Below are 16,726 nucleotides of genomic sequence, written 5' to 3'. Positions count from 1 at the left end.
CGAAGCTACAACCTCCAGCTTGTTCACTCCTGAAGCCTGGATGAACAGGGAGCTACTGGCATTGGATCTGAGGACTCTACCTGCAGGTTTCTGTGTGAGTATGTCATTGAGGTAAGTGGTAGCTTTTTTGTGGATACATTTGTGTGCCAGGGATAGAGTTTTGAACTTGATGCGTGCTTTCACTGGCAGTTAATGTACCTCACGTCTGATGGCAGAGATATGACATTGTATCTAGGCACCCATAGGAAGCTGCACCCCAAATCTCTGCTCCATAAAGAACGGATGCATTCATTTTGGACCAAGAACCTGCAGGTACATGTCAAAACGTTTCCCACCAATGTGATATTAAAAGCAGAGAAGACTCTTTAAGCTTGTAGAGACACACTTACATACCACCTTTGTATGATTACTCCAACCTCCGCTTGTTTAGATCAAAAGGCCCAAATCTATATATCCATTTGCCACCCCCAGGGGTTTGTTGTTCAGCAACCATTTAAATGATAATTTCCCTTTACCAAATACAAGCATTTTTTAAGACATATTCAGCTGAATGAATACCAAGACCCAAGAAATATTTATATGCATTTTCCAGATTCTGCTGTAAACCACTTGGAGCAAGGGCTAACAGAACTGTATTGTCTGCGTACAATAGGGCACTGATTTTCACACCATTTAGAAGAGGTGGGATAAGACCCTGAGTTGCTGCATGAGGGTTAAAATCAATGAGAAAGAGATCAAAGGTGCCAGAGGGTAGCCTTGCTTTATGCCTACGTTAGTTACAAACACACCAGAATAATTGTGGTTTGCCATTGCTGATGTTTTTCCATAAAGCAACATAATTAACTGGAGGCTTCCTAGGAGCACACCAATCTCTTTAAGGTTTGTCCACAGAAAATGACGGTCTCCTGTGTCGAAGGCCTTTGTAAGATCGAGAAAGGTATGTAAAAAATAGGGGTTAGAAGATTAAACATCTAGATCAAATTCCTCTGTCCTGACAAAGGCCTGCTATCAATCAACAGGGAAGACCACCGCATGGATGTGGACTATCCCATTTCTTAAGGCCGAAACGCAGTGCATCGACAACACTTTTGCCTATCCATTGTCTCACTTGAAACGAAATAAAGGGTGATAATCAACAAGCACCCACCGGGGATGGTGCTAGGTACCTAAAGATAATAATATTAAGGAGCACATAGACATTCTAGAACTCTCAGAAAATGTGAAAAACACAACCGTGAAGTGCCATCATCACAGATAATCCTGGCCCAGTTAGACTTAGGCAATAGGAATAGATATGATTCTGTCTTCTTGGTTGTTTGGCACTGTTTGTTAAGACACCGCTCCGCAGAAGAGGCTCTTATAATCACTTGAACCTCTATAAAATAGGCAGTAGGGTATGAAAAAGCCAATTGGTGCAACTGTGTACGCCAAAAATGCACTAACCCAGAATGAATGTAATTGCGTACTATGTAGATTGATTTGTTTGTATGTTTTTTATATGTTTTATGAAATAATATGTATAGGCAACCTGAATAATTATGATTTATTTTTTAATTAAACATGTCATTTGAATAAGTAACATGGTTGATCCTCATGTTAAGTGGTCTGTTTATTTGGAGTGATAATAACTAGTACTTCATGCTATGTGTTTTGCGTGGATCTGACTATTATTAGTCGTAAGAGAAACAGGAGCAGGAGGAAGCCTGTGGTTATACTTTTTTGAGATCGAGAAAGGTAACATGAAGACACCTTTCTTTTGCCGATATATTTCTCCACCAACATGTTTAGTATAAAACATTGGTCAATTGTTGAGAAACCTCTACGGAAACCCGCTTGTGTATCAAGAATGATCGAATTGTCCTCTACCCATTCTTCCAAGCGCTTGGCCAAGCACCATGCAAATAACTTATTTGAGACATCCAACAATGCTGTTGGATGTAGCAGTGGGATCCAATATGTTACCCTTTTAAAACAGTGAGACAATTAAACTTGTTCTCCATGATTGTGGTACGACAAGGGTTTCATCAATGGAGTTAAAAGCCAGTAGAAAGACTGGGGCCCACCAATCCATGGATGAGCTAAACACTTCGGGTCTCACTCCTTCTGGGCCTGCAGCTTTGCCTTTCTTTAAACATCTAATTTGTACCTCAATTTCACCCTTGGTAAAAAAAGTACCCCAGAGTGTATCTCCCCATTAGATGAAAGTGAAGTGGGAGGAATAAGGCATGACGTGCTATATAAATACCTGATAATATTATAATACCAAATGTAGCATAATAGACTCATGATTTCCCATTTACAGTAATCAATCATCACAATATTTATGACATGGCCAGTATCTGATCGTAACATAATTGCACAGTTCGGAGATCATGATGTACATAAGAGATATGATCTCCCTATTCAGCCCAGCTAGAGTCAAACCGTTGTGTGCTTTATAAAAACTACAAATAATAAAATAAATATTAAATAATAACCTTATCAATCATTTTTCTCAGCCCTGTCCAAGCCCCTTACCCAAATATCATTCCTGAACATTCCTTCAGGCCAATCTCTCCAAAGGTCCGCCCCCACTCAATTTTCATCATGTCTCAAGGAGAGTCTCCACCTGTTAGGAAAGATTTCGTTATTGTAGGGAACTTTCCTTCCATGTGGCAACCCCTAAACTTTTTGCTATTGTTTTCAACCTGTTTTCTTGACTTTGCCAGAGAAGTGCAGCCTTCTGCCGTACTCCTCTGGGCTTTCGCTCCTTTCTTACGGGGAAACTGACATGCCCTTAAGACAGTCAGTACCGGGGAACGCTGTTTCCCGTAGTTTCTTTTATCGTGTCGCCATTTTAGTGCAACACGACACAAGAGGGCACTGTAAGCTAAATTACAGCTCTCTTGGGTCTCTAGCCTTCTACAGACCCTAGACACTCTTGTAGGATGGTTTTTGGATCGGTGCAAGTCATTCAGGGACTGGGCTGGTGGCAGCGATCATTTGGTTTATTTTGAGCTCCTTTTGCCGTTCTGAGCACCTTTTTGCCGCGAACACAAAAGGGTGGCCCGGCTACCCAAAATGGCCGGACCACGAGGCTCCTTTGTCTCGTCCACTGTCCGTCTTGCTCCCTTTACCTTCCCCCGGGTCAGGCGACCCGGGGCCTTCCTTATTTGGGCATGTAGTTTCCCGCGAAACACGGTTGCTTTCGCGGGCTTCTACATGTCGTTTGAGTGCCCCCAGGATGTGGGCTGGGCTGTCTGGTCCCAATACACATCCTGGGTGCCAGAGAGTCTAGGGTGGTGTGAATGCCTGGGACCACTGTGGTCCGTGATTGGTCCACGTATGGTATGTGTGTTGAGGAGCGGATCTCCCATTGGCTCCCCTCCGTTTTGGCGCGAAGGGAACCGTGGATAAGAGGGAGCTGGAAACACCACTACCAGGTCGATCTCCTGAGTTCTTACGAACCCAGGGATACAGGAGCCAAGTATCCTGCGAACACGAGGCTGGACCGAGGAATCGCTGGTGACCCCCTGAAGAACTTCTGCTCCTCATCGCTGTCGTCCGGTGAAGCCCTTTCCACCTAAGATCGAACAAGAAGGCCTGTACTGGCGCTTCGACCTATTGGAATAGCAGGACCAGCTATTCCCGGCACCTTCATCAACTCCTGCCGTAAGCCTTCGGAAGTGTCTCTGGGCCATCCAGTTGACTGACCAGCTTACTAAGGAGTCCTGCTCTGTAATCGCCGACAGGTTGGGTGGTATTCTGAGTCCGGGGCACGCTCACACGCTTCGTTTGCTTAGCAACCCTAAGCTAGAGGTGAACGGTGCTCGTTTGGCTTGAATACACCCGGCCGTTCCGTTGCCCTGCCGTGGCGACAAAACTGTGCAGGATTCTTCGATCGGGACGTCTTTTTACTCTGCACGACGACGAGACGTTCCCTGCTCTTCAGAACCTGCCAGAAGCTGCATCTATCGAGGAGAAGCTCGGGCCTGCTTGCTTCGGGGACCGGTGAGTAGATTAGCTAGGATCTGGTCGCCCTCCTGCAGTGCCCCTTGCTTTTCCCCGCTGTAAATACAGCTCCCCTTGTCCGTACTCGCGCCCTGCTTCTGCCTCACAGTGGAGGCTGCGCTAGAGTCGCGGACCGTGTCCTCCTTCATTAGGGCACCCTACAGAGCTGTCCAACGTCCTCCGAAGAGCTTCACCTTCTGCCCATTGGCACCGGCGTGTGCAGGTACTTTTGAGCGCTAGGCTCCACTCTTCGTAGGGATTGGACTACCATCTAGTTAGGGGCCTCAGAAGGCGGACATATCACACGCATTGGTTCGCACTGCCTGTTTTCCTTCCCCTGCAGGTGGATAACATATTTCGTGCTGCTAATGCTGTGAAACTGTGTATTCTGTATATATATTGGGTGGATAGTGTATGTGTTGGTTTAATATCGTTGTATATTGCTGCTTTTACTGTGGTTATTAGTTTCAAGGCCTTATAATAAATGTGTATCTATTTTTGATATAAACAACTGTTTGGAATAGTTTGTACGCGCTCTTGCTTTGTGTGCTCATTGCGGGCTTTCAGTCACCCTCACCCCTCTTGAGACCTAGTCTTGACCGCCGCGATCGCTACCTTGATTGGTCTGGCTTGTCCAGAGGTTACCCTGTTCCAAGTAATTAGGTTGGCCTTCTGAACTTCTGCGCCACCAGGACAGAGTTCAGAAATCCGTCTTAACAAATTGGTGTCAGCGGTGGGATACGACTGAAGGTATCCAGTGTTGCGCACGAGCTAAGGCGTTTTCAGGTTATTCCAACCAGGACACGCAGTAAAGTATTGAATATAACGTTAAAAAGGCCATAGTCTTATCAACAGTATGGAAACGAATACTTTATTAACCTTAAATGCTTCGAAATCTGAAACATTGAAGAAGATGTGTGCGGAGAGAGGGGTTTCCTCTCAAGGCACTAAATTGGAAATGATCCAGAGAATCGTGGCGTGGCAAGAAGCGCAGCTTGACGCTATAACTTCCGAGGACAGTGCAGAAGGTGGTGGGGCTGCTCTCACTGGCAGAACCGACGGTTCTGCCGCTGCACTGATCCATCACGACCACGAGGACAGGGAGGATGTAATGTCTAACGTTTCCTCTGCCAGTGTTGATGGGGAGGCTATGCTTGAATTCAAGAAGCAAGAGCTGCGGTTTAGGCAGCAGGAGCTTGAATTCAGCATAGCCAAACTGAAAATCGACCAGGCAGAAAAACAAAAAGACAGGGATCACCAGTTGGAACTGGCCAAGCTTCAGTTCGCAAATGGGTCCAAGGGTCCTGGACATGGTTCTGGGGCTTCCTCTCATCCACGGTTTCCAAAAGACCTGCTCAGTGTGTATGAGGAACGAAATGACATTATGGACTGGTTAAATGCGTTTGAGTATGCATGCGAGGTTCAAGAGGTTGATAATGCGGATAAGATTGCATGGTTACTCAGCAGACTGCCCCATTCTGGTTGCAGTGCCATTATGGAAATGTCGAAGGCTGAGCGCGCTGATTTTGCAATGTTGAAGCAGACTCTCATTTTAAAGTTTGGGAAGACTCCGACCCAATATTTGAAAAGGTTTAGAGAGTATAAGAAAAAGGAAGGTGGTACTTGGGTGTCGTATGTAGCTGAGTCCCTGAAAAACTTAACTGGCTGGGTTGAAGGTTATAAGGTTTCTACCTTCGAAGGCATGATCAATCTGGTCATGCTGGAACACATTTTTGCTTCTTCTTCCCCGGAGCTTAAGCAGCATTTGGCCGATTCGAAGGAGATAGATCCTAAGAAGCTGGCCATTGCAGCAGACTTATGGGTGTCACATCGAGTGTCCCATAAGGACAAAACTCATCCTGGTAAGCAGGAGGAAGGGAAAAAGTCCAAAGATGTGGAGGGTGGGGAATCTGCTAAATCTTCTTCCCATAAGGGCCACAAAAAGAAAAATAAGGGTAAGCCATACGAGAACTCACAGGGTAGTGGAGGTTCGCCTCCGAAACAGAACTCTGGTTATAATAAGCCTCCCTACGTAAACAGACCCAATGGGGCTTGTTTTTCTTGTGGAGCAACTGACCATGTGAAGGGGGATCCCCGTTGTAAGGTTAGACCTTTGGGGGTCCACTCCGCTAATCTGGCCTTCTCCTCCTACGAGGAAGAAGAGATTACAGGAGCATCCTTCTCCTCAGACTCATTTCCCAGCGGAATAGAGGCTGAGGTAGTTTTAGTGTCCCTGGGTTCCTGGGAGCCTAAAGTCGCAGAGGCGTATGCTAGGATTCCGGATAATACCAAGCACTACTTTAAAGACAGTGTGCTGATCAATGGAGTGGATACTCCAGCTCTTAGGGATAGTGGGTGCAGTCGAACTGTAGTGGATTCTACCTTGGTAGACTCAGAGGAAGTTGCCAGAGCTACTCTGATGCCCACTAAGTTGGCTGACGGCCCCCTCCGTATGTTTCCCGTGATCCCTGTTAATCTAACTTTAAATGGTACAGCAGTTAGGATTCCAGTGAGCATTCAGAGAAACGTCCCGGGAAAGGTCTTGTTGGGCAATGATCTCAGAGCTCTAGGGCTCGTAGGAGACACTGCCGAAAGACCCTACACACGGTCTCAAGCACGGGCAGCATTGGCCAAGTCCAATACGCCGCCCCAGCCGAAGGGGAAACCCAAGGCGAAAGGAGTCAACAAGTCCCGACGGGGGAAAGAGAATATTCCCCCGAGCTCGCCTACCACTGCGGTGGAGGGAGTTGGTCAATCGCCCGAGCCTGACGAGGAGGTGGCGATGCCTGAAGTGTTCGACCCCAACGACCATCCTGAACTAAAAGACTTGTTAGTTGAAGGAGGTCCTGATAGGGACGACTTCAGTAAGGGCCAACGTGAGTGCCCATCTCTGGAAGGCCTAAGGAGACAGGCCTGCTCCCAGCTTGAGGGTGAACCTCCTGGGTTGCAAAGGATTTACCAGGAAGGTGGACTCCTGTATAGTGAGCCCACAGAGTCTACAGAAGGAGACCATAGGAGGTTGGTGGTTTCCCTTGCTGTTAGGCCCTTCCTCCTGCAGTTGGTGCATGTCGTTCACCTTGCTGGTCACCTTGGTATGAGGAGGACCAAGCAAAGGTTATCCATGCACTTCTACTGGCCCAAGATGGGGGAGCAAGTAGAAAGTCACTGCAGGGGTTGTGCCGCCTGCCAGTTGCCTGGTAAGGTTGGCGCGACAATCCAAGCTCCGTTGGTACCGCTCCCAATTGTGGGGGTACCATTTGAAAGGGTAGGGATCGACATGGTTGGTCCCCTTGACCCGCAAACATCTTCAGGCAATAGGTTTATCCTGGTGCTGGTCGACCATGCCACCAGGTATCCTGAGGCCGTCCCATTTACAACTGTAACTGCCAAGCCAGTTGGAAGCTTTACTCGGCATGTTTACTAGGGTTGGCTTCCCTAAAGAAGTTGTGCCGGATGATGGCAGCAACTTTATGTCGAAGTATAGGCAGGCTATGTGGAAAGAATGTGGGGTCACCTACAGGTTCTCTTCTGCATACCGCCCCCAGACCGATGGTCTGGGGGGGCGTCTTAACAGGACGTTAAAAAGCATGATTGGGGCTCTGGAGGAGCCTCAGAGAAGAAAATGGGATCTTCTTGTTTCATGCTTGCTGTTTGCCTACCGAGAGGTACCACAGGAGGGTGTTGGCTTCAGCCCCTTCGAACTTCTGTTCGGTCATCCCGTACGGGGACCCTTAGCCATCGTCAAAGAGGGATGGGAGATGCCCACTCCCCCTGTTACTACCAATGTAGTTGATTATGTGCTAGGGCTCAGAAAACGGATGGTACTTCTGATGGGCTTGACTAGTGATAAATTGAAGGCAGGGCAAGCGCTGGCGAGACATTGGTACGACCAGAAAGCTTCCCTCATCAACTTTACACTTGGTCAGCAAGTCCTGATCATGAATCTCATAAGGCCTCGAGCTTTACAGGACAAATGGTCAGGCCCTTACCCAATGGTGGAGCCCCTGGGTGAGGTTAACTATTCAGTGGACCTTGGAAGGCCTGGACAGGCTCCCAAAGTGTATCACATGAATAGGCTGAAGGCTTTCGGCCCAAGCGTCGAAATCGCAGCACTGCTATTGGCTTCAGACCTTGAGGAAGAGGAGTCTGAACCTCTCCCCGACCTGTTCCCAAGCAGTCCTTCAGTTAGCTCTTTTGAGGGTGTCCCAGTGGCCCCTCACCAAAATGGACAAGGCTCAGTGGTTTACCTTGGGCATGAAGTAGGTGGAGGAAGGATACAGCCTCTCCCCAGTAAAGTACAAGCAGTACAAGACTGGCCTACCCCCACTACACAAACCCAAGTGAGAGCCTTCTTAGGACTCACGGGTTATTACCGCAATTTTGTAGCAGACTATGGCACCATAGCTGCTCCTCTGACTGCCCTCACAACTCCGAAGAAACCCAAGAAGGTAACTTGGACCGACGAGTGTGAGAAGGCCTTCAATGGCTTAAAAGACTCCTTGTGCCAGGCCCCTGTGCTCAGGGCCCCTGATTATCAAAGACCTTTTATCGTGCAGACGGATGCCTCTGACACTGGGATAGGAGCTGTACTATCACAAGTAGATGAGAAGGGTAAGGAACACCCTATCGGTTTTATTAGTCGCCAGCTTAAGGACAGAGAGCTCAGATGGTCCACGGTAGAGAAAGAATGTTTCTCTGTTGTGTGGGCCCTAAGGAAGCTGCGGCCCTACCTCTATGGGACCCACTTCACTGTGCAGACTGACCATAAGCCGTTAAAGTGGCTAATGAACATGAAGGGGGAGAATCCAAAGTTGCTTAGGTGGTCCATAAGTCTACAAGGCTTCGACTTCACTATTGAGCATAGGCCAGGTGTCCAACATAGCAATGCTGATGGGTTGTCCAGAATGTTTTACCGACCTGAACAAGAGACTCATCCAGGGGTGGATTAGTTCCCCCTGTCCATAGTCTGGGAGGGGCGAGTGTTAGGAAAGATTTCGTTATTGTAGGGAACTTTCCTTCCATGTGGCAACCCCTAAACTTTTTGCTATTGTTTTCAACCTGTTTTCTTGACTTTGCCAGAGAAGTGCAGCCTTCTGCCGTACTCCTCTGGGCTTTCGCTCCTTTCTTACGGGGAAACTGACATGCCCTTAAGACAGTCAGTACCGGGGAACGCTGTTTCCCGTAGTTTCTTTTATCGTGTCGCCATTTTAGTGCAACACGACACAAGAGGGCACTGTAAGCTAAATTACAGCTCTCTTGGGTCTCTAGCCTTCTACAGACACTAGACACTCTTGTAGGATGGTTTTTGGATCGGTGCAAGTCATTCAGGGACTGGGCTGGTGGCAGCGATCATTTGGTTTATTTTGAGCTCCTTTTGCCGTTCTGAGCACCTTTTTGCCGCGAACACAAAAGGGTGGCCCGGCTACCCAAAATGGCCGGACCACGAGGCTCCTTTGTCTCGTCCACTGTCCGTCTTGCTCCCTTTACCTTCCCCCGGGTCAGGCGACCCGGGGCCTTCCTTATTTGGGCATGTAGTTTCCCGCGAAACACGGTTGCTTTCGCGGGCTTCTACATGTCGTTTGAGTGCCCCCAGGATGTGGGCTGGGCTGTCTGGTCCCAATACACATCCTGGGTGCCAGAGAGTCTAGGGTGGTGTGAATGCCTGGGACCACTGTGGTCCGTGATTGGTCCACGTATGGTATGTGTGTTGAGGAGCGGATCTCCCATTGGCTCCCCTCCGTTTTGGCGCGAAGGGAACCGTGGATAAGAGGGAGCTGGAAACACCACTACCTGGTCGATCTCCTGAGTTCTTACGAACCCAGGGATACAGGAGCCAAGTATCCTGCGAACACGAGGCTGGACCGAGGAATCGCTGGTGACCCCCTGAAGAACTTCTGCTCCTCATCGCTGTCGTCCGGTGAAGCCCTTTCCACCTAAGATCGAACAAGAAGGCCTGTACTGGCGCTTCGACCTATTGGAATAGCAGGACCAGCTATTCCCGGCACCTTCATCAACTCCTGCCGTAAGCCTTCGGAAGTGTCTCTGGGCCATCCAGTTGACTGACCAGCTTACTAAGGAGTCCTGCTCTGTAATCCCACGACAGGTTGGGTGGTATTCTGAGTCCGGGGCACGCTCACACGCTTCGTTTGCTTAGCAACCCTAAGCTAGAGGTGAACGGTGCTCGTTTGGCTTGAATACACCCGGCCGTTCCGTTGCCCTGCCGTGGCGACAAAACTGTGCAGGATTCTTCGATCGGGACGTCTTTTTACTCTGCACGACGAGGAGACGTTCCCTGCTCTTCAGAACCTGCCAGAAGCTGCATCTATCGAGGAGAAGCTCGGGCCTGCTTGCTTCGGGGACCGGTGAGTAGATTAGCTAGGATCTGGTCGCCCTCCTGCAGTGCCCCTTGCTTTTCCCCGCTGTAAATACAGCTCCCCTTGTCCGTACTCGCGCCCTGCTTCTGCCTCACAGTGGAGGCTGCGCTAGAGTCGCGGACCGTGTCCTCCTTCATTAGGGCACCCTACAGAGCTGTCCAACGTCCTCCGAAGAGCTTCACCTTCTGCCCATTGGCACCGGCGTGTGCAGGTACTTTTGAGCGCTAGGCTCCACTCTTCGTAGGGATTGGACTACCATCTAGTTAGGGGCCTCAGAAGGCGGACATATCACACGCATTGGTTCGCACTGCCTGTTTTCCTTCCCCTGCAGGTGGATAACATATTTCGTGCTGCTAATGCTGTGAAACTGTGTATTCTGTATATATATTGGGTGGATAGTGTATGTGTTGGTTTAATATCGTTGTATATTGCTGCTTTTACTGTGGTTATTAGTTTCAAGGCCTTATAATAAATGTGTATCTATTTTTGATATAAACAACTGTTTGGAATAGTTTGTACGCGCTCTTGCTTTGTGTGCTCATTGCGGGCTTTCAGTCACCCTCACCCCTCTTGAGACCTAGTCTTGACCGCCGCGATCGCTACCTTGTTTGGTCTGGCTTGTCCAGAGGTTACCCTGTTCCAAGTAATTAGGTTGGCCTTCTGAACTTCTGCGCCACCAGGACAGAGTTCAGAAATCCGTCTTAACACCACCCAGCGGCAAGCTCAGCCCTGACACTCATCCCCTTTTTGATACTCATGCCTACTTCAAGTCCCACACATGCTCTGGCCCCAATCTATGTTTTCGGTCTTACTAATGCTCTTAGTGTCATTGCAGTCCCAACGCCTGTGCAGCTATGGGCCCAATCTATACTATGAGAACATCCCTGTCCCAAGCCCATTGCTCCGCTGAAGCCCATTCCTCACCCTGAGTCCCAACGCTGCTCTCAAGTCCATCTGTGCATGTTTCATCATGAACTGGCACCCATATTTTGGACTATCAACCGCTCCTGCAAACCCACTTATCCAGATACCCCTAGTACTGTCAAGGAGTTTTCACCACCTACCTGCTAGTACATCCCTTTTAAACCTCTCTCTTTTCCATAGCTTTCTTAAAGATATCAACAGTCTTAATTCCTCAACCTTAAAGAAACCCCTTCATTATTTTGCTGTGTTGCTGGTTGAAACTATGTTCCCAAAAAAAAGAAAAAATATACAAATACAATAATGCCCTCATGTGCCATCCAGGCATCCATCAGATGTATTATGCTTCCAAGATAAGTGCAGGCCTGAAGTAACAGCCTTACATTTCATGTTTTATAATGGGTTTAATTTTTATGGTCAAGGCCCCATTTCTCGCTATCGCAGAACAGTAACTTTGCAAATATACACACCCATGTGTGCTATTTGAGCCAAAGACCAAAGCCTGTTAAGAAAATAACAATGTTTAACATTGTCAAAATTGATCAAAGATGAGCCTTACATTTCAAATATGTTTACTATCAGTGTTCAGACATGACATGAAATGGCAACAAAACTGAATACAAGTTCTTTTGATTTCTTGGCAATACAATATATAACACCAAACAACAAAAAGGAGCAAACACATTTACAGAAACATGTTTACAATGGAAATGTTTCTGTGGGATGGGAAAGACAAAAAAATATTGTATTCAAGAGAACCCCACCTTTCAGAATAAAACTGAAAATAAACAGTCTGTTACACTGCAAACAGTAATTTCCTTGGGCATGAAAGAAATGTCCAGGCAAGCAATGTCAAGCTCTCATGTAAAGTGGCATGTTTTAGAACAAGAGTTCAGAGGGAGCACTAGAAAAGTGGAACTTCTGCGCCTGATTCTGTATCTTAGCATACCCTGCTGCGTGCAGTGGTGTCTCTTAGGAGAGTGCCCCACTGCCCTGGACTGGGAAAACAGAGCAAGGGTTTGAGACCCTTCCCAATCGCGCCAGGTATTTGGAAATGACCCCGAGGGTCGGATCACTTGTCGACTACACAAATAAAACACTTGTTACACTACTCCAACTGAGTTTCCTACTCATTTTTAGAGAATATACTCTCATACACAGCTCAGTACCTCGCACGATTGTGAAGGATCTCAAACCCTGCCTATGCTTTAGACCAATACTTAATTTAAAGGTTAGTGTGAATGAATATGCCTTTCAAAGGGCCCATGCAAGATACAAAAAACAAAGCATGTGGCCAACTTGGACAATAATTGACCCTCCGTTTTCAAATGAGGATGTACTGTCATTGTTATATTTATATTATCTATCATAAACTGTGGTTTTCTATTAATGAACTATCTCTGATTTCAATCTAGCCTTTGGAATTCTGTTTCATTTTCCGGACAAAATGGTTTTAATGCCTGTATGTTAAGGGCAGAGCAGAAGCCTGGATTTTCTTAACATGAACTCATTGTTGGCAGCACGCCGGTAACTAAGCTGAACGCATCATATGAGAAATCGACCCCTAGCATAGTGATGAAACTAATGGGGATATTTTTACTACAGAATAAGAAGCACATCAACACTGCAAATTTAAACACAGTCAGACCAACATCCCTTGACCATTACAAGTGAGAAGCTAAATGTTACACTTGGAAAACTTCAAAATAGGGCAGCAGTCGCCACCTTATAGTTAATGTTATAGCCTTGAGTCCTAGGAAATCTGAAAATTCTATTGCTAATAACTTTGACTTGCTTGATGGATTTGGATGGCATTTTACAAACAAAAGGTTTACCACTAGACTGGACATTTTGAGAAAGATGTATTTAAAAATGAAAACTTTAACAAGAAAGCAAAGCAAAAAAAAATGTTTTCGGCTTGCTCCCCTACATTTTCCCATAGAGAAAAAGTCCAATTATGGTAAAGCCGAAGCTCAAAAACTGTTGGTTGGATTTGAACCAAATAAGAAACAACTTGGGCACGAAACGTTGACTTAATTTCCGGGACAGGTTTGGGGTAAATCTTACCTGTAGTTTCTTTTAATATTTGATGGGGAAGTGGGAGCCTTATGCTCCTGAAACAATAGCTATATCTCCTGTGGTGCTTTTTGGAGGAGGAATAAGCATGCAATTTCATAAGGATAGAGGCGGAGACGGTAAAGAGTATAGATAGCATGTGAAACTGGAGAGTTGGAGGTGGTCTGAGGTGCCAGTTAGAGTTCAAACGTTTGCAGATTATCAGGGGAATACTGGGGGAATCTCGTGAGATTCCTGCGGCTACAATTGAAGACGAGCTCCAAAATAAAGGTGTCACACGAACCAAAGAGTGTAAGGGGCTAATGAGGCAGGGCCAGGGAGGGAAAACACAGCTGAGTTAGGGGAGTGGGGGGACCATGGAATGAGGAGGGGGCACTTGGTGATTGCCTGAGAGGATTGGGAAATGTTTTTGATTTTCAAACATATGTGTATTATCGGCAGAATGCCAGGAGGATCCCTCGGGCATGGGTAGTGTATTGTTGATATATGTCTAGTTCATTGCTGTTATTGGGGGAATCCCATGGGAATCAGAAAAGAGTAAAAATAAAAAAGGATATTTTACACCTACAGTGATCACATCTACTAGATAGGGGTAATGGGTCTTTGTGCCACAGAGAGGTATTGGTGCAACATATACAGTGGCTACAGCTGAAGGCCAGGGATAGTGGGCCCCAAAGATACCTATTGGTGCAACAGGTACAGTGGACCAATGGCTAGTGGCCCCCAAACATGTATTGATGCAACATGTACAGTGGCAATTACAGAAGGGCATGGCTAGCGGGCCCCAAATAAAACATACTGGTGCAACAGGTACAGTGGCCAAGGCTGAAGGCCATGGCTAGTGGGTCCAAAAGAAACTATAATGTAGAAAACCCTTCAGATCCCTTGAAAAATCCCTTGTTAACAGAGAAAAGGTGATCCGATTTAACGCAACAAAACCCTTGAAATTCAGCACTCGCATTTGAAGCAAGTCCCCTTAACATTGCACCCCCTGTTGCGCAGTGTATGACCACAATTATGACATCACAGATGACATCACTGGTGCCAAAACTAATTACATTATACATGACATCACTGATATCACTAGTTTAGTTTGTTACATTTTGAAATATGACAACTCTGCTTTGTTACATACCATATATGAACATATTTCATACAACACATTACATTGTAGTGTGCCCTTGTTTCTTTAAATGTAACTTATGGTATACAATTGTAAGTACATACAGACAGTCTTACAAAGAAGAATCGTACATACACATTCATGTACTTCGAAAGGATATCTGTTTTGTTGGAATACAAATTCATAATTTCTATTTAAAAGAAATGACTATCAATATTAGCAATGCAATTGTTATGTCCATAATTAAATATATACTTTCTAATATTACTTTCTTTTTCTATAGATGTAATTATGTAGTATACTTGATTTATTGTGTATATTGAATGCATAGATTGTATACTATCACAAAGCACATGGGCACATACTTTCTTTTATATGAGATTATAGCTTTCATGCCCCGGCTATGGGGCGGACATGGGGTTTAACGGTCCACCAGGCTGAGCTTTGGTTGCACCGAGTGAAGCGAGGGCCTCAGCTCAGGCTGCATGCCGTTAAACCCCTTGTCTGCCCCCCAGCCCAGGCGTGAAAGCTTTTCACACCCCGGGATTTACCGGTGTGTGGAAAGATTTAATTTTTTCATCCGAAGGGAGATGAGCTCAGCGTGAGCCCATCAACTATCGGAGAAAACCAAATGACAAAAAAATGGCTGCTGCCATTAACATGGAAAAGATACTAGGTCGAAGGCCATGGAAAACATGTTCCAAATTGGCCGTTGGCATCCAAAAGCGAACTAGTCCCTTTTCTATTTCAATGGCAGCAGCCATTTTTTTACATGATTTTTCCCCGCCGTGGGTGGTGAATGCACAATCGTGTATGGGAAAGGCAGATTGTGATTGATCAATCTGTCTTTCCTGGGTGCAAATATTTGACAAAACAAACAATTAAGCATAAATCACCCATTACCAATAGCAGAAACTGGTGTTACTGGTACGGGGCCCAAGTTAAAGGCCAGAGTGAAGCAAAGTCATGTATTGAGGGCCCCGGGACATTAACACCCATTCATGCCCTTGGAACAGGTGCTTAATAGGTGCTTAATGCTATTAGCACCCATCCCATGGACTGGGACAGGGCTAGCAGGAAAGTATTTTCTTTCCATGAACAGGTAGCCTTGTGTCGTCCAGAAAAGAAAATAATATACAAAGATGAGAACCATGGAATACTTATGCAGGGCTCCAAATGAAGAACCTCGTCCCCTTCCATGGTGGCCAAACAGAGCAGGGACAGAAGCTGCAGGAGCTGCACCAGTGGCACACACTGCCAAAGAAATTGGGTAAATGGGTTTTGGGGGTGGGGGACAAAATGACTACGATGTTGTGGGGGAAGATGGCGGGTCGGGGGAACCAGCCATCAGGTGACTTGGAACGCAGGCTTAGATTAGCTGTTTCAGCTAACGTTCCGTATCACCTGATTGGCTGCCTCCTACGCCAAGAGTGCTAATTGACAGTATAACTGATTAGCATCATATTATGTGATAAACTAGTTACTACTTTACTTTGTTCTATCTTTTTCCAAGGATGTGTTCCCATTAGTTGAAAGAGACATTTCTCTTAACTCATGAGTGGTTGTGGCTACACTTTTTCAATCGGAGATCTACATCCATCTTTGAAACTTTGTCATTCTTCTCTTAGTGGGCGTGTACTGCTGATTAGAACATACAACACATGGTACCTATTGTGCGCCTTTTTTCTTTACTTGTTTAGCATGTAACAGCATACATTTGAATAATGCACTTTGTCCATCTTTGATCTAAGCGTACTTGCTTATCTCCACTGCACCAGAAATCATGCTTACCCAGAGGCCCTTGTACCACAATTGTGTTTCTGTCAAAGTCCTGTTGCCTGAGCAAAATCACATTACTTTCAGGCTCTCTTTTGTATTAAAGTGCACAGAGGCAACTCACAATCTCAGCTAACTTGAGATGGCTATATGGCATACTCCAGGTCAGAATAAATCAATTGACATCCATGTATAGGTGTAAACAATTTTGAACCAGATATTGTACGGTATTGTACGTTTTTAACGTATACAAAAGTCCGACCCTACTAAAAGACCTAAAACAAACACCACAAAAGGTTTGGACTACCAAAAGTCCGAACTTTTCGTGGTGTGTGTTTAGGTGTGTCGGTGGAGTCGGACTTGGGGTGGGAGGGATAACACCCCACCCCCCCGCAAAAAGACAGTGGCTGCAGGGGTGTCACCCGCAACGCCCCGCTCACTACACTTTATAGTATAGTGAGCGGGG

At 46.3% G+C, this 16,726-nt stretch overlaps 1 protein-coding gene across 5 annotated transcripts in view; it reads left to right on the top strand.

Moving 5' to 3' along the window:
* Positions 1-16,726, top strand: part of DOCK10 (dedicator of cytokinesis 10) — a 2,208,289-nt gene that overhangs the window by 1,296,763 nt on the left and 894,800 nt on the right. The gene's annotated exons all lie outside the window — the stretch shown is intronic.

The sequence above is a fragment of the Ambystoma mexicanum genome, chromosome 10 (genome assembly GCF_040938575.1).
Source record: "Ambystoma mexicanum isolate Mex_15411 chromosome 10, UKY_AmexF1_1, whole genome shotgun sequence".
NCBI classification, from domain to species: domain Eukaryota; kingdom Metazoa; phylum Chordata; class Amphibia; order Caudata; family Ambystomatidae; genus Ambystoma; species Ambystoma mexicanum.
Note: the sequence above shows the minus strand (reverse complement) of the source record. Positions and strands in the feature narration are given on the sequence as shown.